The following is a 26,448-nucleotide window of genomic DNA, read 5'->3' on the forward strand; positions in this document are numbered from 1 at the left end:
GAAAATGGCGAATGAATGAGAGTGAGAGTGAGAGTGTGACCCTAAGGTCATTCATTCAATTGAATTGAAATTCAACCCTAGCTAGGTTGTCCCCATGCAACCCTAAAGCCTAAGAACTCTCTCTACTTTTAGTCTGTGACAAGCTTCAAGTGCAGAATTTGGTTCCATGCAGATGGACAACAGGACAAGCTCCAGCTGAATGCTGAGTCCAACCTTGTCCCCACTAAGATCAAACCACACTTCTATTTCATATTTACTGTCCCAAACTTCATTTTTTATTTTTCTCAATACATAACCACCCTTCTCTTTCTTTCTTTTTTCCCTCTCTCATCTGATGTCACTGCTGCCATCCATAATTGAGACCATTGCAGGCCCCCACTGCCTTCAAAACCCTTCTCCAAATTCATCATGAAGGCCAAATCATCCAATTTCTAATGTCTTTCATCAAAAGTTTGAGGGTAGGGCGATTTCACATCTCCACCTTCCCACACCAACCACAAGTCTCAACAAAAATTTATAAGCCACCAATTAATCATCTTTGCTAAAACTCTCACCCAGTAACTTTTTTTTATGTCATACACATTTAAGGTTGGAAATTCAAAGGAGGGTATAAAAGTTATGATTTGTTTTTAACCGGGTAAAATATTTTTCGCCTTTCACTTCATACTTCCATTTTGAAACAAAAATGTTCAAACCTAAACTATTTTGCTAAAACTTAAAAAATTATTACAGTTTACCTTGTAAATTCTCTGTCCAAACACTGATAGTCGCTGCGATGAAATTTCCAGTCGTTTATAATCTATTAAGGTAGGTAGGGTAAGAAGAAGACCCTACCTGGAAATTTTGAGCTTTCTACAAATAAGTACACATTTTGAAGCGTGCACCTACTCCAGTAACTATAAAATGTAAGTTTAATTTAATCGGTAACTGCAAAAAAAAAATAAAATGTACGACGCAAGCATCAAGTTTAAGCGTGAAATCAATCAGATTCTGAGTACTTTAGAGTTTCCATGATGATTATATGATTATGATCATAGAGGAGGTTCAATTCATGAGAAGGCCCAACCTAATTCAGGTGGGCTTGCTTCAAAGAAACTCACAACAAATCACTGATATATATCATCGTATCAGCAATATTAGTTTTGATTAACTTAAACACTTTCCGAACACATGTTTCTATTTAATTATATACCTATTTATTCATAACCTAAACGACATCAAGAAAAACAAAATTTGGAAGACATTCATTGAACCGCGGTGATCCCGGAGCAGAGTGGTGTTGGTGGCATATGACAGAAATTCTTGTGGCTTCTGCCCCATTCAACGATAGTATCCTCCACCACGTGAGACATATATATTATGTTTATACCGATAAAAAGAAGAAGCTCAAAGCGTAATTAGACCTAGTGTTTGCATGTGCCTCTCTCTCTCTCTTTTGAGTGTAAATCATTAGGGGTGTGGCTGTGTGGTAGGGCATTGGATTAAGAAACTGACACCTAATACGGAACAATGGCTAATTAATAAAATGAATATAACCACAAAAGAGTGTGGAAAACTGGAAAGATTCATACTTGTGGGAATCAAGAAGTGAAAGATGTGACTTTGAAAAATTGTCAACTAGTGGCTTGGATTATTCTAATGGACGTGTCTTGTAACAATCCTTTTCTTTTACCTCTGCGAGAGTGTTCGTGCTCTTTCCTCTTCCCATTCTATTTTTGAAATTTTTGCTTCCCATGGTAAATTTTGTAATCATCCACGCCTAAAGCCACAGTTCTAAATAAAAGAGTCTCCTCAGTCCTCGCCAATATCTTCAAAATTAATCCTCATAAAGACAAATCATAAATTTGGATTAACTTTTAATTTAGTTTATGGGATGTTTTCAAGTATATCTACTTCACATCTGTGTCATCTCTTGATTAATCTTCATCTATATTGAATTGTTATTAATTAACATACATATGTGTGGGTTGGTTCGCATTTACGACTTAAATTTCTGAAATTGGTAGAATGAGGGAAATTTCATTGACTTGATAAGACAATTTATAGTCCTAGTCGCAAAATCAATCATAAATATCTTGTGCACATTTATTGATAAGAGTAAACCCGTTATGCCTTTTGTGTAAGGATGGATGAATGAACCATGTGCGCATATTCCTTCTTGGATCAAATTATTCATGCTGAAACAATTATCTTTCTACTCATAGAACATGTCATACCAATTTATAGATACATTATTAGATAAAAAAAATATCGTTTTCTCATAGTTCATTAATATCTTTTAGTGGCATCTCATTGTTTGCATCCTTTTGTTATCACTTATTGTGAAACTTGTACTCATTAGGTATCACAATATTCGTTTTTCAAGCAAGACTTCACATTTTTGTTTTATCCCTTTCATTCCTCTTGTTAAGAGCCTAAAAATAATTACACCTATACTTAAATAATGTGTCTACAAATAAAAAAAAAGTATCAATTATGTGTATTCCAATTATGTGCACTTCATGTGTAATTTATTTAGATAAACACAATTGTTTGTTGTTTAAAGATAAAATTGTCACTTTTTGTTTGTGTTAGTATATTTCTGTAATACTTTTTGTGATAACATGGACACTAGATGGACCAACAATTTTCTCAATTTTCTAAAAATAAATTTGTTATATGTTGGGTTATATATATATATATATATATATATATATATATATATATATATATATATATATATATATATATATATATATATATATATATATATATATATATATGAGACATCAATCTCTCTTTCGAGATTGCAATTAACTACTTTATTTACCACCTCTCTCACAAATCTTTCAAAATAGTTATAACGAGGTGCTTTGAAGTCTTCTTAGGCATCCACACCAAAAATAGTAGTATACACATGATCTAGTGTTGTGTAATGCTAATATGTTTCATATCCATGAGAGAGAAAAAATAAATAAATAAAATTGTATGTTGTAGTCAACTAAAAAACCTTCCATAAATAACAATGTTTGGATTAATGACAATATCATTGTGAATGTAACATACTACTTCAAAAATAGTGTTTTAACAAACTTACACTTTTGTATATAATTTGTTTTAATCTCTCATATGCCATTTTACTTAATGGCTAATGTAGGCCAACTTCTATTTTTAATGTGCCCTCCTTGAACAAAATTTGAGTTTCTTTATCTTGTCTTTGTTTTCTTTTCTACCATATAAATCATATCTCTAAGGGAGAATATGGGGAAGGTAATGTTCTTTGGTTAGATTTCTTAATATTTTCTTCCTCCTTTGTTGTGCATAAATAGAACGTGAAAGACATTTGAATATTTTTAAACAATGTATTATAAAATACTACAAAAAATTATATATTTATCAACAAAGTAAAGATGATGAATAGTAATTCCTCATTAAAATAGATTTGCTAACGAATTTTAGAATTTTTTATTATCGAGATATTTCTATTGGTAACTTTAATTTAAAAAAAAAAAATGAGATCAATAATTTGTAGTTTCAATGTATGCGTGAATGATTTGCAATCTCAAGACCACATAATGTATAATCTCCCATAGTATATATGAATTATTAAATATACCAAGATGTGAAAAAAATAAGGAAGAAACTCCACTCGAGATAATATAATGACAATTTCATTTTCTAATTCAACCAACCAGTTAGGATCAATTAACATTAAAAAAATATTTAAAGATATGTAATGACTTGTCTAATATTTTAGAGGAAGATATTGCAAATATTATATAAATGTTCTTTTTACATTAAAAGTTAAAAATTAAGCTTCTATACACTTATCAACTTTGTTTTTTCCTTTAGAGATTTATTCTTAGCCAAATATTTTCTATAAAACAAAAGGTGATGTACATTTTATTATATTAGAAGATCAGCTGCCATATTTTTTTAGCTTATAAGTTCTTTTTCTCTTTTTCTTCTTTTCAGAGTCTAAACTAAGTTTCTAATATCTTATAAAAATAATCGAATGCATTGAGCTAATATGCATTTCTGTCTATAAAACAACACAAAAAAATCTTGGATGCATCAATGCTCAGTGAAGTGATTATTTTTCTCAGTGAAGCTAGGAATGACTGAGAAAAACTATTCAAATCTTAGAAACAACACTAACCATATTTTTCATAGCATAGACAGAAATAATTTAAGGAGTTTAAGGCAAAATTAATGCATGCTTACAAGAGAAAATGGTTGAGGAAAGTGCTAAATTGCTCAATGAATAAAGTTTTCTTTAATAGGAATAATTATTATATTTGACTAAGAAAGATTAGCAATGTCTAAGTGAAATGAGTAACTTAAGTTACACTTTGTTTGAAAGTTGTCTTAGATAAAAGGAAGATTGGAGAGAGAAAGAGGCAATAAAAAGGAAAAGGTGGATGACGAAAGGTTATTGTTTTTCGTTTTACCTTTTTGTATTTTTTGTGTAAATAGAGTTCGATCTCTGCACTATAATATTATCTTCAAGAGATTATTTGATTACACATTTTTTATGTTTTGATATTTAGATGTTGATTCATAAATATTAAAATGACATTGATTGTTAGGACTAGATTTATAATGATTAGTGGGATAAATCCATGTTCTTCAATCAATTATTATAATTTGATCATTAAAGGGGTCGATTATGAAATTAAAATCCTTAGAAGTTCCATTACGATTGGATTAACTTGGATTGTATGATAATTAAGAAAAATATGTGTATATTTTTCTTAATTAAGAAGTAACAAAATATATTTAGAATAATAAATATTCTCTTTTTGATAAATATAAGATATAAGAAAGTTTATATATTAAAAATTTTAATTTTTTTTTTCACTAGAAAGAGTGTTTTTGGGAGGAGGAACATTTGTATAGTTCTGAACTTTCTGTTAGGGTTATTGTGAAAATTCTCTCAAGCATGCTTATGGGAAACAAACATATTATGATAATTTTATTTTTATGAAAGCCTAGAGTTCTTAATTTTAATACTCTTCCATTATTACCAATTCATCATTTGTGAAGATTTATTTTAGATCGTTTTTTTTTATAAAAATGAGAAATATATATATATATATATATATATATATATATATATATATATATATATATATATATATATATATTACATTTCAGACTTTCATTACTTTTATTACGCTGTTTACACTGATTCACACGTTTAAATTTAAATGTTAGTTTAGAATATCGTTTAATACTAAAAAAATTTAAAATTGTTAAATTAAGAGATTACATCCATTATTTTTAAAATTTAATAATCAAAAATACATCAAAAGTTGTTATATGAACGAATTCAAATATTACATTCAAGTTTATAGATGAAAAATATATTTAGATAAAAGTAATCTGTATAGTAATAAAGAATTTTCATCTATAATATCATAGACATTAATATAAATTTAAATAAAAATAGTATGCGTAATTTAACTATTAATCATTTAGTCTCCTGTCAAGGTTAAAATTGAATCTGATAGACCAAATTTCTAATATAGACAGGCCAATATATAGTAAAACAAATCAAGCTAAATTTGTTTGAGTTAAACATTTATTTGAGCATAGGTGATTTAAGGAATTTTATAAATATTTTTCTAAATTTGTTTTAGGCCAAATCTTAACTATAATTAACAATTGATTTCCAATTTTGCGAATAACTTATATTTAAATAGCATTAATTGTATTTTTGTTAATTTTATCCTTTTTAATCCTGCTTTTCATTATTTTTAATTTAGTATAGTTTCCTGAAAAAAATAATGCAAAAATGTATAAAACTAAATTTTAAAAAAAATATTTTATTTTTATCACTACAATATAATAGATATTTAGTATTGATAAAAAAAAAAAACGACGCCAAGGAAGAGAAGTCAACTGTAAGAAAGTAATAACTTAAGCAATATTAATTTATGTAGCGCTAATTTATCACTAATTCTTTTAATTCTTAAATTTATTTTTAATTAAAAAGTTTAATGATGGTGAAATTAGCGTTAATTCAACCAAACTGTAATGCTAAATGAAATTTACATTTAATATTAATTTAATTTGTATTGATAATAAGAGTAATCTTTAATAAATGAAACTACCTCATTTTTCATTTTCAACAAATAAAGTATAAAAAACAAAAATACAACAAAACAAAATAAGTTGGTGAATATCTGTTTTGAGATCAAACTTCTTTCATGATAGTAAGTACTTCCTTCATGACTCAAATGATAGTGAATAACACTTGAGAGATGAAATATTAAATTAACATAAAAAATTATGTTAGTACAGTAGAAGATTAAAAATGTGTTTTCTGACAACTTAAATTAAATTTACAAGATTACAAACATTTTGACATATATTTAAATCTTAACTTTAAATTATAGTGAGTCACTTTGTTAATGTCTAATAGATGTCATTTACTTGACAACTAAGTCATCTTTTTATATCATCTTAACCAACATATGTTTTACGTAACATTAAATTTAATTTAAAATAATTTTATATTATTTAACCGTATTAAAAAAATTAACTTTTTTTCTGTCACACTAAAATTTACTTAACTAACTCAAATTGATATTGTTCAAAAACTAATTTGATATTTTGTTATTATGTAATTCTTAACTATAATATTTTCTTAATATATATATATATATATATATATATATATATATATATATATATATATATACTGTATTAATTAAATAATATTTAAGTTGCGTATGTTACGAAAACCTTTTAGAAATATGAAAAATACATTAACTAAAATGATAGTTGGAAATTAAGGAATAATGAATAAATTTGGATTAAATTTATTGGATATGCATCTTATGATTGGTGAGCACGTATGAAATTACCAGCTAGCACTTACCTGCCACCAACAAACACTGTATGACATGTGCCCGCCACTGACTGCACAAGGGAGCAATGTCCACCAACAATACAACTAATTTACATTTTACAACTCTCAATTAAATTTTAATACAAAAATATTATGTAATAATTAAATTTTAATTAAAATTATAAAAAAAATGTTTGAGTTATTTTTAAATATAATTGGTAGTGATAGAAGTACGTAAAAATAATGTTACGGTAAAGTGTTGATTTTGTAGTTTAAGGGTAATGATTGGTATATTATATAGATAGAGAATAAGTAGAAAGAGACGGTAAAATCTTTCACTTCCATGCGAACGGAAACAAACCAACCCACTTGCTCCGTACGCTACAAAAGAAAAACAAACTGAATATCAAACTGATATAACTGGTGTCTGCTGCTCATGAGGTGGACCTTACACTAACACCTCTCATTTTTTTTTTCTTTTTTTTTCTTTATATTACTATTTTTACATTTTTACTTTATTCAACTTTTTTCTTTTAATTCATTCGGATCCTCAAACTTAAATAAATAATGTGAGGTGATTACGAGGACCCACAGTGCACATTAAGATGGAAGTACGCACATGATGATGATGTGATGATAATATCTTATGTTATCCGATCGTCATATTTTATGTTATGATGCCATAATAATGCAACTAAATTAACTACAAATTTAGTGTGTGTCTGTTTTTATTCCATCTATTCATCACCTCACCCTACTACAGTTCATGTTTCTTCAGTATGGGGCCTGCAAAAATTTCACAAGAATGAAAACTAATTATGTAAATTTGTCAAAAACTATTTTGGTGATTGTAAAATAATAAAATTTTGAAAACAGAATAAACAATTATGGTTTTGTCATACACCACTGTCAAAGACAATTTAGATTGCAGAATCTGGCTCTTTATTTGCTCTGTTTTTTTGTTTTTTTTTTTATTCTTATGCTTCTTTTATCTTGTCATTTTCCCGATTTTTTACGCATATAATTAAATTTTCCATACACAAATTTCAAAATTTTCTGTAAGCCTACACAAAAATTTTCACTGTATACATGTTCAGTTACTGTTGAATTTTGAGATACGTAATATATATGGAACATAAGAATTCACCTTGGACAACAGTGTGTGTTAGAAACTAAAGAAAAAGTTTAAAACCAAGTTTACATTCTCTGTTTTCATTCCGTGACGAGTGCAAAAGATGCATAGTTTCACAACTAACAGTCAAAACTCATGAAGAATACAAAATACAGTTTGTAAGTATAGATATTAAAACAAACAAAATTGGGATAAAAAAAATAAAGACGTAGAGTTCGCTTGTGTAGGGTTCAAAGCAAAAAACTTAGACAAATGTAATGACTAAATGACAACAGTAAACCTTAAGTCATTATAAAATTATTAATACGGTTATTAAAAACTTTATATTTTCTCAAATGTTTTTTCCAATAGGTATTTGTAAATTTTAAATGTAACTAGATTGGTTTATTTATTTTTTTATCAAAATATTTGTTTCAGTTCTCAATGTAATTAGAGATTCAAAATTTAATGATTTCACCAAACAATTATTTAGTTGTTGACACTTACGTAAATTACAAAAAAAATTATGTATGTTTTTTTATCAAAATATATATATATATATATATATATATATATATATATATATATATATATATATTTACAACAGGAATAATAGTAACATGTCTTTAAATTATATTTTCCTCCAAACCTACATGTCAACTCAGCAACTCAGAAATATATCTACTCAACTCCGTAATTGCAGAAAAATCCTATAAAAGATAATCTAAGTCTTATATAGAAAGTGCACTAAATCTTCGAAGAAGCTGCATCAAGAAGTTTCATCAAGAACATGTAATAACATTTATCCACCATGTATTAGAGTATTTTTCTTTATTCCTCACATAAAATTTTTCACAACAATTCAATTTCCTTTTTGTCGTATTAGCTTCAGAATTATCTTGTACAGCTTCACAATGGAGATAAAACTCTATTTTTCTTAGTGATAGCTTCAAGACATCCGTACAAAAAGTTGAATAAAAACACACAAATATTTCTCGTATAAAATTTTATCTTAGGAGAGAAGAAGATAGAAATATATATATTTTTTCAGTTTAACATAAATTTGTCTGTTTGGAAACTATAATTGTAGTTGCCAGTTAATAAGAATGACAAATTTTCAAGCTATTTTTTTTCTCCTTTTGTTTGCTAATCAAAGAAGAGATCTTTTTTAAAGGATAAAATAAATTAAATTTTTACTTATTTTCCTTTACATTAATGAAAAACCTTAAAAGTTCAGACATTGTTTCTTGTTTGAAACAAAATGTTTTTCTGTTTCTAGAAATTTATTGGTGTCTTTCAAATATATTCAAAAGTGTGCATCTTTTTAAATGGTTAGTTTGTAGAACAATTGAACAAAGTGTTTGAAGAGAACATATATGCTATCATTAGGTTTTAGTTTCTTTAAGATATGTTTTAAAAATAATTTGCAAAACTAAACCCTAAATTATTTTAAATTAAGAAACATTTATCAGAAAAAGATAGTATAGACATCATTTACCTATAACTTATTTCATTTATTTATTCATAATTATTTTTTTTACCGTTATACATTCTCCTAAGTTCAAGTTTTTTCCTAAGAAGTTGAAAACTTTAATCATTTTTACAAAACTCATACAGATAAGGTTTTGAACATATGTGTACGAGAATGTTATAGTGATTAGATTAAGTCATTATGGATTCAGAAAATTATGAAATAAAACATAAATTTACATTTTATTCCTATATAGGTTAAAATAATATAATATAAAATTTCATAAAATGGTTATTTGACTTGGTTTTATCTTTATCTTCATTTTTATATAGTAAAATATAGTGACTGAACTCATACATACAATTTACATTTTTTTTTTTTGCAATATGTTTGGTTCTTTCCTAAAAATATACTTGTTGTTTGCTTATTGTTTAAACAATTTTAAGTTTTTTCTAGAACTTCCAAATTGTTTCTTACCATTTTTCGGAATGAAAAATCATTTTTTAAAGTTTTAGTCAAATTTTAATATTAGTTAATTATGACTTCAAATAGTTACAATCAAATATAATTTTAATAAGAGAAATTATTAGAAAGAAAGATTTAAACATATGATATGCATTAAAGAGACAAAATTACAATAATATCATTTGAGAAGTGTCAAGAAATATAAAGAAATAGTAATATAGAATGGGCAAATAATGCTTAAATTCAACTTAAATCAACATAGTCATTTCTAACAATTTCTTCTATGTGGATTTATATATATATATATATATATATATATAGAGAGAGAGAGTTTTTAAGTTTAATGTAAAGGTTAAATATTTTAAAACTATTATTGGGTATTTTTTCTAAAATAATTATTATAAGTAACAACAAATTTCATTGTATATGGTAGTTTATAATTAGGCGATAATGTAACAACTCCTTACACAACACATCATTTACTCAAAAACTAATAAGTTATAAAATAATTTAGCATAGCTGATTTTCTTGATTTATTTTGAACTTTATCCCACAATTTAAAAAGCAATCGAAAAACAAAAAAAAAATACAAAAAACGTACTCATTGCACTTGGTCCGTTCATGTTTCCTGGTAAATTTTTTTCTTATATATTTTCACTTGGTGTGTATCATTATTTTTTTTCTAGCTTATTGTTGATATTTGTCCTTACATTGTTTACTGGTTGAGAGATTGGTGCTATGAAAGGAAGAAAAACAAAAGATTATGAATTGAGCAGAAGAGGGATGGTAAAGATAAAAAAATGAAAAAAATAGGAAGGTTATTAAATAGGTGAATTAATGGTGGAGAGAGTTTAGACATATTAATTTTTTTATAGATCTCAAGTAGGAAAAGTGCAGATAAAAGTGGGCGCATTTTTAAATTTGAGCCAACATTTGGCATTAAAAACTCAACCACTTTGTAGTGTAGTACACCTTGATTTGTGTAAGTAGCTAGTTGTAGATGTGTAGCGCATAGCTGGAATAGCTCCAGGATTTATACTCATACAAGTGTAAAAATAGAAACACTTTTTCCCTCTATAACAAAATATTAACAACACTAATTATTAGATTAATTGATTAGAGGAAAATGATGATTTAGAGAGGGAAGGAAAAAAAAAAAGTAATAGGCATAGATACAAAGATTGGGGACCATAAACAACCCATACTTTAAATCTAGAGAAAATAAAAAAGAGATCCTGGTCACATGGTGGCATGTGAGGGGGGAATGGGAATGGGAAATGAAAAATTTAATATTTAATTTAATTTTTTTTTGTTTGTGTTCTTTTGTTGCTTAAAATCTGATTTGGGTGTGAATTACATTTCTTTTCTTGATTTGTCTTTTTTGGAAAGATTATTGTTGTTTACCCATCTGACGTGTTTGTATGTGACCCACTGCGCACTCACCGGGAAAGTAAGCCATTTTGAGGGTAAATTGCACCTTTGTAAGTCAAGTGAACCCTCCAACTCTCTCCTCTCCTCTCTCTATAAAGCTGGTACATTCATATTATAAATGGTAGAGTGGTCCACGATAACTTTGTATGGGCATGCTTATTTCTCACTTCTCACCCCTCTTTACTTTCCTTCTTCACTATATCTCCACTACCCCCACACTTTTTTTTTCCTCATTCTTTCTTTCTTTCTTCTTCTTCTTCTTCTTTCAAACAGATCTGACCTCAATTCTCAAGTCCTGGTCATGCTTTTCCACAGCTTTCTTGAACTTCTTCTGCACCTTCGCCATTTTAAGCCCTAGAAGCTCAAGAAAGCTGTGGGAGAATATGGCAATTCAGGCTTCTTTTTTCCTTTCCTAATTCTCTGGCATCTTTCAAGATTCACGGAGGCCACACAAGCTTCTTCAATTCATCCACGGTAACTCTCTCGCAACAACTCTCTTTCTTCTTAATTATCTTCTACCCGGCCTCTCTCTCTGTGTGATGTTGATGTTTATATACACTTTTCACTGTTATGTGCTTAATCATCTCCTTAATCATCTCCTAATCTACACATTTTATAGCTTTCTTATCTCTCAGATTCGCTTTAACTGCTTTTATAATACTCTTGCTGCGTAATTCTGTATCCTGATCCGCTCAAATTCTTTCATTTTCTCTCTGTTCAATTTCCTTTACGGAAACAATGGGAAAATGTTCATTTTTTATTTATTATTATTATCCCAATTTACCGCTCCTGTGAACAATGACAATGTGGGGTGGGGTTTCTTTAATTACCCTCAGATGATAGGGTTGAAAAGCAAAGAGAATATAAATATATATGTGTGTTAAATCTGATGCTACTACTAACTACACGTTTGAGCCATGCAAGGTGAGGGGCAGTAGAAAATTAAATTAATTTTATTTTATTTGATTTTGTAGATAAAAAACTAATGTTTCCTAGTTGTCTGTGGAATTAGGTGAAGTTTGGCATTAACTAATTTACCTCTAAAAATCTGATTGATTCAATGAAATGGTGAAAAAGAAAAGGTAATGGTTGCAGAGAAGATTCCCCACCTTTCCTTTTTATCATTAATGATGATAGTTCTTCCTGTTGCCCTTTTAGTTTAGTGAATCCACATCTTCTCCTACATTTCTGTGAAAAAGGTTAACCTTTGTCACTACGTGACATCATTTTTTTAACCACTCCTCTCTCCTGACATCATTTGGCCTATTGATTTTCAATTCTCTCTCTCTCTATCGTTTTCTCTTTCACCCTCCTCCTCCTCTGGCTACCTGTCTCTTTCTCTCTAGAAACCCAAGTTGGTGCTGAAATCTTGGGTAATTTATTAATCTAATAATTAAATGAAATTTATCGCACTTACAGTTTTACAAAGCTCACATGACATGCTCACAAACTCTGTCTAGATCACTGTCTATGTTGCAGACTGCATTGTTGTAAACAGCTAAAGACACCCAATTTGGCATGCGAATCTGAAAATCAATTCAATTTTCACCCAAATAAGCTTCTGGGCATGGCAGAATCTAGGTGCGTAATTGTTAGCCTAGTGAGAAGGATTAATTATAGTATTGCTATTGTGTAAGATAAAACGGACAACCTTTACCAAATATAAGGCACATGTTTTCATACACTTGGAACCTTTAGCTTAAGAGAATGCCACAACTTGTGCACAGAAGTAGGACCACCAAAAATCAGATTAATTCAGACAAACACGGACGCATGGCATTTCTCTGCATCTTCCTATAAAATGGATATCATAACTATATTCATCATCAACAACACCTACCCAGTGTGTCTCCTGCTACTACCAAATATATATATATATATATATATATATATATATATATATATATATATATATATATATATATATATATATATATATATATATATATATTTTATTTATATAATTCAGCAACAATGCATACACATCTCCATTTCTCTCTTTATTTCCTTTTATTTTTTTCACTGCGTTCAGGGAAATAGTGAAAATTTTGAACACGGGAACACGAAACCCATTGAGTATTCCATGAAACAGATTTGTGAATCGTGACACGACATCGTGTGTGAGTTAGCAGAGACACAGAGCTACAACTGATCATGGATGCACAGTGAAGCCTTCAATGACATGAACTGAATCCTCAGTTAAATTTCCTAGTACGGAATTATTCGTGTTTTAGAGACTACTGTGCAATATATATTTATATATTTATTTTAGAAGCAAGAAAAATAATTGTGGTATTTCACTTTGTTTATTTTTCTTATGTATGAAGCTAAACAGGAACGTGTCAGTTGCCATGCAGTGTAACTTGTTACTCGTTGTTGCAGTGCTGCTACAGGTTCTTAATATGTTAACCTAAATTTCAATTCAGAAAATTTAAATCATCGGCCATGGCAATGGGCCTCTAGCTTTGATGGCAAGGTTTCCCCACCTCAACAAAGGTATATATGGGAATGTTCCGATTCATGCACCTAACCAAATATTATTGTAATTAAAACCCCAAAATAATGGTTTTCCCTTTTGCTTTTCAACAAAAATATCTGTTTACCCAATGATTTGTCGTTTATGAGAAATTAGAAAGACATTCTACTAGACACAAACATTTTTAAAAAGAGCACAGATTCTCTCCTCTTTTTTTTTTTTTTTAACAATAAAGAAGTTCACATGCTTATTCATGGTATTCACTCACTTAAAGCTTTTGCATATATGTAGGTTATCTTATTCCACTCACACTCAAACAAAAAACAAAGAGTATGTTAGATTTCAGGTTTTTAAAAATTCACCACATTTTATAGTATAGAATATCAGAAAAGATAATCAATCATTTATGGAGAAAATAATAAAGTAGAATTTTATTTTGGATTGAAAAGAATTTTTTAAATTAGTGTTTGAATTTATTTTCAGACGATTTATTTTTTATGTATTTTTATTTTCTCTTCCACTTATTCAAATAAAGAAAGAGAAATCTGTTCACTTTTTCCCATTTTACTAATCATTCAAAATTCATATTATATATCCACTCTATTTTTCATTCCTTTTTTTATGTTTTTGCTCAATTGTTATTTTTCTCTCTTTTTCACTTTCATTCTAAGCACACATAGATAATGAAAGGTATGTTTATATGAATTTCACACTTAGTGTTAGAAATTTTGAGAGATTTAACCTAATTGTCGCATTCAATTCAGAAGTTAATCACGTATAGTTAAGAAAGAGAAAGAAATATATCACTCTTACTAAAATAACGAAGAAATTGACTACATATAAGAAGTGACAATTATTTACCAACTCCTATGCCATAATTTTAAATTTTTATTTTTTTAATGAAATTTCTTTTAGGAATTCTTCCTACACATCAATGTTTTTTTTTTTCAAGTTATTGTCAATATCATTCATCCATTTTCTTTATCCTACCTAGGCTTGTAAGCTGAGCATTATTTATTTTTATTTATTTAAATTGACTATCATTAATTTTATTTCTATTTCAATTTCAATTTAATTAACTTGCCAACTAGTCCAAAAGTTTCTTTCTCAAATCACTCTCCTTTTACTCTATTCATATATTAAATTTTTTAAACGTATTATATGTTACAATTTACCTATTCATATTTTTTTAAAATTAAATGTTAGCAAAAATATTAATGACAAATATTACGTTAAAATACGTTACGTATTAATAATAATTGTACCTTAAAAATTCATTTAGCTTATGTTTTAATTTTAATACAATATTACATATACTTATTATGACTTTAAATATCTATAAAAATTTTAATTATGTACATGTTAATAGACTAATATACTAGTTTTAATTTATTATACCATATAAATAATCACCAGTTTTTTTAAGAAATTCTATTGTTTTCCATGTTTTGTAGAAGTTCTTCAGCAGTTAAATGAGATGGAAGAGGAAGATAGAAGAGGAGTGGGAAATAAATAAGTCGTGTGAGAGAGAAAAAAAAATGAATAAAAAGTGTGTTGTAAAAAATCCTTCTCTTTTCTCCTCAAATGCTTTTCATCTTACCTAGAGAATGGAATCAAAAGAAAATGTCTGGTAGCAAACTGCAACATTTGAACGGTTCCATCATACTTTATAATCAATAAAATAATAATTCGAAAAATTGGAATATTCATGAGCAAACGGATTTAGCATGCCAAAAGGCAACACATCCTTCGGATCCGTACATGTTTTGGAATATAATTTAATGGAAAACGGTAGGTTATACATAAAATCACTCATTCATAAAACAAACTCACACAACATTTCAATAACTTAATTTTACTTTTTCACAATTCTCTATCACATCAATCGCCTCTTTTTCTCTCTCACTCTCACCACCACTTTCCACACAAAATTTTGCACCTATACGATAACTTTATCAACGAAAAAAGAAATTGTACGTATTTTGTACTCCAATCAACGTCAAGGTGCTTATAATGGAAGAGGAAGGTAAGATGTTTACATGGTTGAATTTCAAGTGCAAAAGTAGGTAGTAGTTGTTGCAATTAAGCATGAATATCCATTGCACTAATAAGAGTTCTTAAGTAAATGGAGTACAAAATGAAAGAGTATTTTTGTGCTGATCCATTGTGAGCCTCATATTCATTAGAGGATAAAAGGGGTTGCAATCAAGTGTGTATGTAGGATTGTGATATTAAGCATAATAATGTCGGCAGGATCCGTTAGAATTGGGTGTGTGTGTATTCACATTACACGCCCCGTGAAAGAAGATTGAAAAAATGAGTGTTATTTTACAGTGACATGAATGAGAGTGAGTGATGAAGTGGCAACAATAACAATACATCCATGGTAGGGTATGGTATTGACGTAAGTAACTGTAACTTGGTGATCAAAATAGAGGACGCCCAATCAAAATAATAACACTTTCCCCCTTTCTGATGTGAAAGTGCCAAAATAACAATAAAAGGAAACTATGTTGACCCGTGATGGGAAATTATAAATCGTACACATCGCCACAACAATCATCATCAACTATATATAACTTTCAACTTCGGTATTATGCCTCTCACCCTCTATCATGCCATGCCAATTAATTTCTTACATTCTTTCTTCCTATTACTTTCCCAACACATAATGGAAAAATCTTACCAAAAAACCAGAAATTAATAATTAACAGCGAATGCATACATAAATATATATATATATATATATATATATATATATATATATATACGCTTAATAAATACTGTGAACACATGTATGTACACATTCATTCTTGTTGCATATCTGTTTTTTCAAATATCCCAGAAAAGGTTATGATCGAAATAAAGACTTGTTGTTGTTATTCTATATAGCTGGATGAAGGCAACGTGATAAGCTAAAAAGGTCATCAAGGGTTATAATAATATTTTGAATAATTTAAAAATGAGATAGTTGTTAGCCACAAGACAAAAGGGGCACTGCTAAGACAGCAAGATCAAGAGAATTGTCTATTAGTTTATTGCCTCTCCATCGTTTAACTCTATTCACCAATCTTCCACTCTTGCACATCGCGGAACACAATGAAATCTAACTTTTTCGGTTTAATATTTCTCTGAAGTGAAAACTAGCTAGTGAAACATTAATTAAATCAGACAAAGAAATCCCGCAATCCACATCATTTGACTACCACACATCAGATCCATCACAAGGGATTAAATTAAAGGAAATAATAGGAAGGATAACCATGAGTGAAAAGGCATATTTTAAGAACAGTATAGATCCAAACGAGCAAAAGCAGGACATCATGTTCAATCAGTTTAAAGTTATTTATCATATGCTTAAAGAAAAACAAAAACAAACAAACAAAGCCATAGAATGAGGAACAAGTTAGAATATGTATGTTAGATTAGTGGGTTACAGTAGGATTAGGATATAGATTTTGCAAATAAAGTGGCATGCTCACACGACTTTTACAATGTCTTTTGGAAAAGGAAAAAAAAAACGGAGTTGTTTATTGGAGGGAGTCATAGTGCTCGTGAATGCACCAACTAAAAGTCCTAGTAAAGTTGATGGCGCTGAAGCTCACCATTTTGTCGGATTTAACAGTGAGAGACACAAAATGAAGGAAAAGGAATAACCCCTTGTGGAAAATTGATATTAATATCGGGATCGGCCACTTCTTTTTCTAGGCCATGCAAGATCGATTGCTTTATCTATAACTTGAAATTGCTTTTACCGTTTCTAATTTCAAAATCTTTCGGGAGAAACAAAAGGGGTTCTCATTCGAACTGATTCTGGGCACAGGGAAGCAAGATAAAGAAAGAAACAGTACTCGCAGGTGGTCTAAAATTCCCATTTCCCGCAGCATGGTTGTCCCTGACTTAATTGGGAAAAGGAAAACCCTAGTTTCCTTCACAAGCTTCTCCTCCTGCGTTGGTTTTAGGTAGCCTTGTTGGTTCTATAGCAAGAATCACCATAATACAGTGGTGGAGGTTAATTTTTGAGAATTCTATGGTTAATATTTTCCATAAAAGCTTTCATCTAACCTCTTCCTAGGGTCACCAACCAATGGCTTTAAAGCATTCATAAGTTGTTGGAAGTTCCATACGAGAGATAAAGGCAGTATGGTCACCTCTCTGTGGTCCATTGTCTAACAATCTGTAACTGAAAATGTTCCTTCTAGTTAGTCCCGTGCACCCAAAACAAAAATTGTTTGTTGTGACTTGCAGATATTTTTTTTAAAAAGAATATCTTGATCTACCAAGCTAGGATGAATCTAGATATATCTATATATATATTCTCTTTTATTTTTGTTAGTCAAGATAACAACCGTATAATTGTTCCTAGCTTCCTAATATAATATAAGTAACAATAATCCTGATTAATTAATGCATACTATAACTCCTGCTTATGCTGAATCTGCAGCCTGGAATATGTGTATTAAATTACTCCACCATCTGTGACTTTGCCGACTAAAACAGTACAAGCACAGATCAAAGGTTTAATGAATTGAGTGAGACATGTTCTATGGACAAATCTCAACACTGTAACTTCTAACTTCTGCCTGCATTGGAGGCTACACAATACACCATTTCAAAACAAAAAGAAAAAGGCTAATAAGGTGCGTGAGTGAGTGACTGAGTGACTGAGTGACTGAGTGACTGAGTGAGCGAGCGAGTGAGGTCAAGACAAAAGCACAAGCAGCTTACAAGCTCAAATTATTATAATTATTATATTCACCGGAGACAGCACTAGAGCTAGCTACAACACCAAAACTAAAAGGAAAAATATTTTCAAATCAAACGGCTATGCCTACGCGATGCATCATCACAAATCAATAATGTTGATGCACAAATTCCTCAAGTTTGAGCCTTGGATTGCTCCACAAATTTAATTAAGAGGAAATTAAATAGGGGCATGAATTTAAGGAAAACAAATATAACGGACTTGGAACAAATTAATTAGAGTAAGATCTGGAGACAAAGTGTGCATAGTGATTCCGCATCTATGGAACCTTGATTTTGGATCGATCGAATCAATACCTGATCGGTTTAATTCCGGGGGAAGAAGCCGAGTTGTTGAGGAATCGTCGTCACAAATCTTACGAGTTTATTCTCTCATATGACTGCATCTCAGAATTCTGGTGACATAACAGAGTTATTATGATCTGAAAAGTCAATGCTTTAAATCTGAAAAAGATTTAAATCAAGTCAAATCAGAAGAAAAAGGAGAAACTAATACATCAATATAATCTTATCCCTATGTATATAATAATATAATTTGGCAGAAAGCCTTAGAGAAGAATCTGGAGTTTGAGATAATAAGGTAGTGAATTCGTTGTTGGACCTATCTGTATCTTCCCACAGCTTTATTGAACCGCAAAACAAGGTGTGGGAGCAAGAGTGCCATGGCATGCATGCAAAGGAACTCTATGGATGCAGTTCAAGAAAGCTGTGGAAGAATACAAAGAGGACCATGATATTGAAGAGTGAAGATGCCCCACAAGACAGTGTATAAAGGTTTTTTCAAAAGAAAAAAAAAAGAAAAGAAAAATTGAAGCAGCATGGAAGGTAGGTTCATAACATAATCAGAACCCTAATGAAGGGAAAGAGAGAGAGAAGAGAATAGGAGAGGGTAAGCTAAGAGAGAGAAAAGATGTAGGTGTAGGGGAGGAGATGGTGTGGTATTTATAGGAGAATTTAGGAGTTTTTATGAGGTTTTTTTATTTTAATTTAATTTTGTTTTTCCACCAATCCCTAGAAGAATATCTGGCCCAAGAGACTACACATTACTGAACCCTAATTAAAAAGCTGACTAATTTGATCCCATTGGAGATTAGACCCCTAAAATATAACAATTATAATCAAGAAAGCTGTGTAAAGTTTTCCTTTTACTGGCGTAAAATGGCATTTAATATTTATGCGGCTATGATGCACCTTTCCGGATCTAACGGTGGTTGTTGCATTTATGGGGGGCACACCCTGGGCCCACCTCTAGATCTGTCCAGTTTATCCCAACTCCACGCGCTCCCTTCACTGTTCAATAATATAAGCCGCCCAAATTAATAGTTTATTAAGCAAACTAATTCGTGATTAACGGACAAAACAACGTATAAAATCAAACCACACTTCCCAAAGCTGTCATCTTAATAATCAATCAATAATCCAAACCATTTTCCAACATCAAATGCCCACCAGACAAATAATCACACATTTTCCTCTCACTAAATTATTATACTAAATTCAAGATTTGTGAGCCATGCAACTATAATGAGTGTATGAAAGTTTTCTTTTTTACTACCAAGTGCTTCTTTCACCCAACCCAACGCTAATAAACAACAAACGTATTGGTCATGTTTCATACGATTTTCATTTCTATTTTTTTTTTTTTAATTAGGAAAGCTTGTGTCATTCCACTACTTAACATTTGACAAAAACAATTCTTTTAATAATTTGTAGGATTTTTCAATATATTAGCTTTTAATTTTTTATAGAAACCAAAAATCAAAATACATTCTATTCATAAGGATCGTAACATCCCATATCACTAAAAACTTTGCACATATAATATGTTAGCTGTATTATTCAAGAGGGGATTTACTAATACTAACAATATTTTAAAATAAAAGAAAATATTTAGACTCATCCAGTGTTGGCTAAAAACGGAGGTTAACAAATAAAAGTTATGGCTATAACTATGGATGTTAATTCGTTAGTTCTAGCTTTTAAAGATAAACTCTAATTAGTGTCGGCTTAACTAATGTTAAGTTATCACTAATTTACAAATTAACTTTTTACTTAAAGCAGTTTAGCGTTAGTTTGATGGACATTAAGGAAATTTTATTTTAATTTTCTTTGTTTGCTAATATCTCAAAAAAATCACACGGTACCTTCATGTTCAAATAATATAGCAGAAAAGTACAGATAAAAATACATAATGGATTAAGGAATCGAATTTAAACGAAGAAAAAAATAGTTTGATATTTAGTTTTTTTTTATGAGTTTTTTATATATTTATTTTTTTATCAATATAGAAAAAAAAAATGATGTATTATATGTTTTTTCGTAACTATTTTTTAGATGCGACTTGATTATCATAGATTTTTTGTAATAATTACGTCACTTAATTTTTTATTAGATTTTGATAAATTATTTTTTAGTCTTAAATTTTGTTTAAAAAAAATAGGTATATTGATGGAGAATAAAATAATATATTCATTTTTTTAAGTGATAGAAAGAAAGATAAATGTGAAAATGAAAATAATATAAATTTACTTTTTCATCTTTCTCTTTTCCAGCAGGATACTAAGGAATCAATATGGTTGAACTAGAGGACCCTTACTTAATATTCAAAGAATTATAAATGGCAAATTTCATATTAATTCTTTTAAGGGTTTAGTCCCTGAACTTTGGTCAAAAATTGGAATTCGTCCCGGGTCGAAACTTTGATAAATTTTGGTCCCTAAACTTTAAAAATGAATGAATATAATTATTTTTAACCCAATTACGTTGACTTTTTTCAACATGTGAATTGTGTTTCATGTTAATATTAGAGTTGTTTATGCCGTTTGACACATTCTCGGCTTAATATTTACTGAGAAATGTGTTCGAAACCTAAAAAAAAGTTAAGAAAATTTGGTTAAAAGGACTATATTCATTCATTTTTAAATTTTAGGACCAAAATTTATCAAAGTTTCGACCAGGGACGAATTCCAATTTTGGCTCAAAGTTCAAGGACTAAAAACATACTTAACCCTTCTTTTAAATTATAAGTGGGAAGTTTCATATTAATTAGTCTTAATTTTTTTAAAAATAGGTATATTGATGAAAAATAAAATAATATATTCATTTTTTTAAGTGATAAAAGGAAATATATCAGTGAAGATGAAAACAATACAAATTTATTTCTTCACCTGTTTTCAAGATACTAAGGATTCAATTATTGGATGAGAGGAACCCTTTCTTAATATTTTATAAGAACTATAAGTGGAAAGCATCATATTAATTCTTTTGAATTATAAGTGGAAAAAGATTCATATTAATTAATCGGAATTTATTATGAGAAAACATTATGGGAATATCCGTGGAAAGAGATGAAATTGTGAAAATTTATGGAGATTTTAATACTAAATTATATATACTTTTGTTACATTAGTGACAATAATTAAATATATAAAATTTAAGTATATTATTTTGGTCCCTTCAAAATTTTGTATCAAGATTTGCTCGTCACTGAGTACTGCGAGTATTTATTATCCGCGAGTAGCGGGTATTTTAATATTTATTTATAAACATGTCGAGTGTGGGTATCATACTACTGGTACCAACGGGTATCCATTATCCGCAAAACATTAAAATTAAAATTTCATTTATATTTTATTAAGTTAAATTTAATTAAAATTAAAATTTAATTTATATTATATTATATTTTTTATAATTATATTTTATAAAATTATAATATATATATATATATATATATATATATATATATTTAAATATCCATGAGTATGCGAGCATGTACGGGTACCCGCAAGTTTTAAAAAAATATGTGAATATTTTTTAAACGTGTGGATTTGTTTTTTTTCACAAGTTAGATAGTGGGTAAGCATTATCCGTAGTTGTCATCTCTAATTAGTATGAATAAATATATGATGAAGAATGTTGATAACATTTGTTAAGAGAAAATGTTTTTAAAATTTTAACTTTTTATTATTTTACTTTTGAGATACTCTTAATCATCTAAATTTAAAGAATTTATCAACTAGCCTTGAAAATGTCAACCTTTAACAATAATAGGAAGTACATTTACATGAAACGATCTTTTTTCATGCAATAATTTATTAAAACAAGATTGTAAAATAAAATGAGATATAAATTTTGTTGCACACATTATTCACATTAAAAAAACGGATAAAAATTGTAGATTTTATTTAATTATTGATCAATACAATAATTTGAAAAAATAAATAACAATCCATTAAATATATATAATTTATTTTATAGTTGTAATTATATACTTATTTTTGTTGTGTTAGTAATTATGATAAAATATTAAAATTCAAAGTATATAAACTCCAAAAAAAATTAATAGTCAAGATTGACCATAAGCATAAAAATGATCGACCTACACAATATTTGATTGGAGATTATAAATTGAAATTATTGATTATATTGGATGTTTGTGTTGTTTTTTTTATTATTTTAAATTTCCAAAAAAATTGACTTACAACTCTTACGCCTTCACATTTTCATTATGAAAAGTCAGTTTGAGAATTTGTTAACTTTATATTATCTAAGTAATTGAAAAAATATTTTTGTTTCATTTCTAATTCTTTTGTATAAAATTTTGTTCGAATGAGTTTTAAACTTAAATAATGAATCTATTTTATGATTTGTTAGCAAAAAGAAAGGCGGGACAAAAATATTTTAATTTTCATAAAAATAAAAATTTGAGTTAACATCAATAAAATATATATAATTAATTTTTAAAATAGTTGTTAAATGTAAAATTAGAAAAATAAAATATTTATAAAATAATAATTAAAGATGAAATTAAAATAATAAAATATTAATATAAAAAAAAATATATATATATATATATATATATATATTATAGATAAAAAATATTCACTTTGAGATACGGTAGATTGTGATCATTGGTTACACAATACTTGAACTAAAAAAAATGAAGATAATATTTTGTCAACGTAAACTTAAATTAAACTAATTGAACAAAGGCTAGAAAACTACATAAGAAAATAATGAGGGGAAATACTGAGAAGAAAATTACCTTGGGTTTTCTTCTCTCTTGAGCTAAAATATGTGAAGCTCATTTAACCCTTGGCTGAAAATGAGTGAGAGAGTGAGAAGAAAGATGAGAAAAGTTTGGACTTGTATTGTATAGGCGTGTGCATAGCAGACCCATTTCTTGCTAATTGTTACACCAAACTACAAACTTACTCTTACAACTTGCCGTCATTATTTTCTGACCGTCTCTACTAATGCTTCATTTGCATGCTAGTTAACCATTCATTTTTATTTTTTTATGCCAATACTTTTTTATTTTTCCCTATTAACGTAAATATATTTTATTCACATTTAAATAATATAATTTTACGTTCAAAATATCATTTGAAACAAAGAAATATATTTTTTTTTTTGCAAATTTGCTTACTCATACAGTTAACAAATTTTCCAAGTGACACATTATCGGACAATTAATATTAGTAAAAATACATACGTAAGCATGTTCACCTTTTGTTATGATGATTTATATAATTTTACTAAAATAAATTTAAAAAATTGTCAAATAAAAATATAATTAAATTTAAAAAAAATTACTTAAAAGAATAAAATTGATAAAGTAATTATTGTAATTTAAAAAAAAATTGTTATTTAAAGGATAAAAGTGGAAAAAGAATTGTGTGCATTATAGGTAATATAGATATAGTTAACGATATTAAATTTATATATATATATATATATATATAGTTAAATATGTTTTTTATTCTTTAACTCTCGGTGGAAATTGGAAATAATTCCTTCTCGAAATTGTAGACTGATTTAGTCCATCAACTTTGAAAATACTTGTATTTGGTCATTTTAACCAAACTTTTTTAAGTTTATTTAACGTTTTAAACGTATTTCATGATAGTATTTGAGTTGTTTACGTGGTTTAACTCACTTTCGCTTTATTGTTTACTTAAAAACGCGTTTAAAACGTCAAATGAACTTAACAAGATTTGGTTAAATTTGGTTAAAAGAATTAAATTCAACCATTTATTAAAGATAAGAGACTAAATTGGACTAAAATTTCGGATAAGTACTAAAATTTTATATATTTAATTATTATTATTAATAATATATATATATATATATATATATATAATTTAGTATTCAAATTCTTGAATGTTTTTCCTTATAAAAATTATAGTTTTAAAATTGTATTTGATATGAAACTGAGTTTAAATTAGTTTTTCTAATATCATCTCTTATAATAAGTTCTAAAAAATTAATATGAAATATTTCACCTATAATTTAAAAGAATTAATATGAAAACAAATGAAAAAGTAATTTTGTATTTTTGTTATCCTAAAGGATATATTTCCTTTTATCACTTTACAAAAACTGAATCTACTATTTTATTTTTCATCAATATATCTTTTTAAACAAAAATTAAGACCGAAAAATAATTTATCAAAATCTAATAAAAAATTAAGAGACATAATTACTAAAAAGAATATGATAATCAAGTAACAAATAAGAAATAGTTATGAAAAAACATATAATACATAATTTTTTTATATTCATAAAAAAATAAATATAAAAAAAACTCATAAGATGAAAAAAAATCTAAATATCAAACTAATATTTTTCTATCAGGAGAAGGTTGAGAGTTAATTTTTTTATCTTAGAAGACAACGGATAAGAACTAAGAGCGAGAGATTGAATTTATATATAACTTTCTATTTCTTTTTTAAAACAAAGAACAAAAAGAAGAGATGCAAGAATAATAAATGAATACAATATGTGAGAGACTTAAGATGAGAATACAACAAAAGTATCTCAATAAATTTTATTATTCTTTGTTTTTTATTAATATTATATTTTATAAAAAAATAAAAATCAATTTTAAAAATATTTCAAAAAAAATTAAAATAACTTAGGAGGGTCATGGCTTTTGCTGACCTTCTAAAGTCTGCCAATATATATGGTTTATTGGGTTCATATGATTTTACAACATAACTATTTGATTCTTTGATCGATAATCTTTATAGGAAATACATCATAGACATAGTTATTTTGAGTTTGAATAGGATTGGTGATAGGTCTAATCTTCTTCGGGAGTTCAAAAGATTCCACAGATTTGTGTGATAATGACCTAAACTTTAAGGTTCTACCAATTTTTGTAATCGATAAAACCTTCAACAAAATATGATTTATAGCTTTAATGTCCGACACTCTTCTTCACTTATCATAATAATTATTTTGTTTATTTTCTGAAGCATTGATTTTTTTCTCATATCATTCTAACTATTTTTTAACATTTTTGTATCACATTTAAAGTAAGTAAAATATATAGTTATTTTGCTTAAGCAATGGACACCTTGTCTTTAAAACTTCATTAGTCCATGTGTATCATAATGGAATTCCAAGTCATTTCTCCTTCCTTGTACGAACCAAAATTAATTAATTCATAACTTAAAATCTGATTACTTCAATAATGACTCAACTTAAGTCCTTTTGAAAGTGTTCATTTGTGCTTTCAAAGGATTGCTATAGTTCTTCCTTATTTGCTGAACTTTTTTTTTTTATCTTAAAAGAGTCATCCACACCCTATGTAGACTCTTCATCTTCCATCTACCATTCTTCTTGAACCCATTTAGGACTAATTAGCCCTTTGTTTAGCATCTTCAATTTACTTTCATAACTATTCATAACTATCCTTTGTTATAATTTAGGAGTGTGCCTAACATTATTCTCAGGTCACTACAAGAAATCATGTGATCATAGTTCCACTTAAATACACAAAAAATGAGAAGATCGACTCTAATGAGTCTAATGTGCATCAAATTTTAACCCATTCCATATACATTGAAGTTATCTAACTTTTGCGTGTACAAAAGCAACGGATTCAAAAA

At 28.0% G+C, this 26,448-nt stretch overlaps 2 long non-coding RNA genes across 7 annotated transcripts; one reads left to right on the forward strand and one right to left on the reverse strand.

The window, feature by feature from the left end:
- The first annotated feature begins 11,243 nt into the window (after positions 1–11,243).
- On the forward strand, positions 11,244–15,486 carry LOC114177916. Of its 6 annotated transcripts, none has more exons than XR_003603240.1 (4): positions 11,244–11,787; positions 12,774–12,894; positions 13,346–13,809; positions 15,247–15,427. It is a non-coding gene; the product is annotated as an uncharacterized LOC114177916 (long non-coding RNA). The 6 variants fall into 6 exon arrangements; XR_003603238.1 differs by having other exon boundaries at positions 11,245–11,787; positions 15,244–15,486; XR_003603242.1 differs by having other exon boundaries at positions 11,253–11,787; positions 13,346–13,524; positions 13,641–15,427.
- A 1,698-nt stretch (positions 15,487–17,184) lies between these two features.
- On the reverse strand, positions 17,185–19,477 carry LOC114177917. Its single transcript, XR_003603243.1, has 2 exons — positions 19,155–19,477; positions 17,185–18,997 (listed from the first exon to the last, which is right to left on the reverse strand). It is a non-coding gene; the product is annotated as an uncharacterized LOC114177917 (long non-coding RNA).
- Between the last annotated feature and the right edge of the window lie 6,971 nt (positions 19,478–26,448).

Source organism: Vigna unguiculata, chromosome 3, assembly GCF_004118075.2.
Source record: "Vigna unguiculata cultivar IT97K-499-35 chromosome 3, ASM411807v1, whole genome shotgun sequence".
NCBI classification, from domain to species: Eukaryota; Viridiplantae; Streptophyta; class Magnoliopsida; order Fabales; family Fabaceae; genus Vigna; species Vigna unguiculata.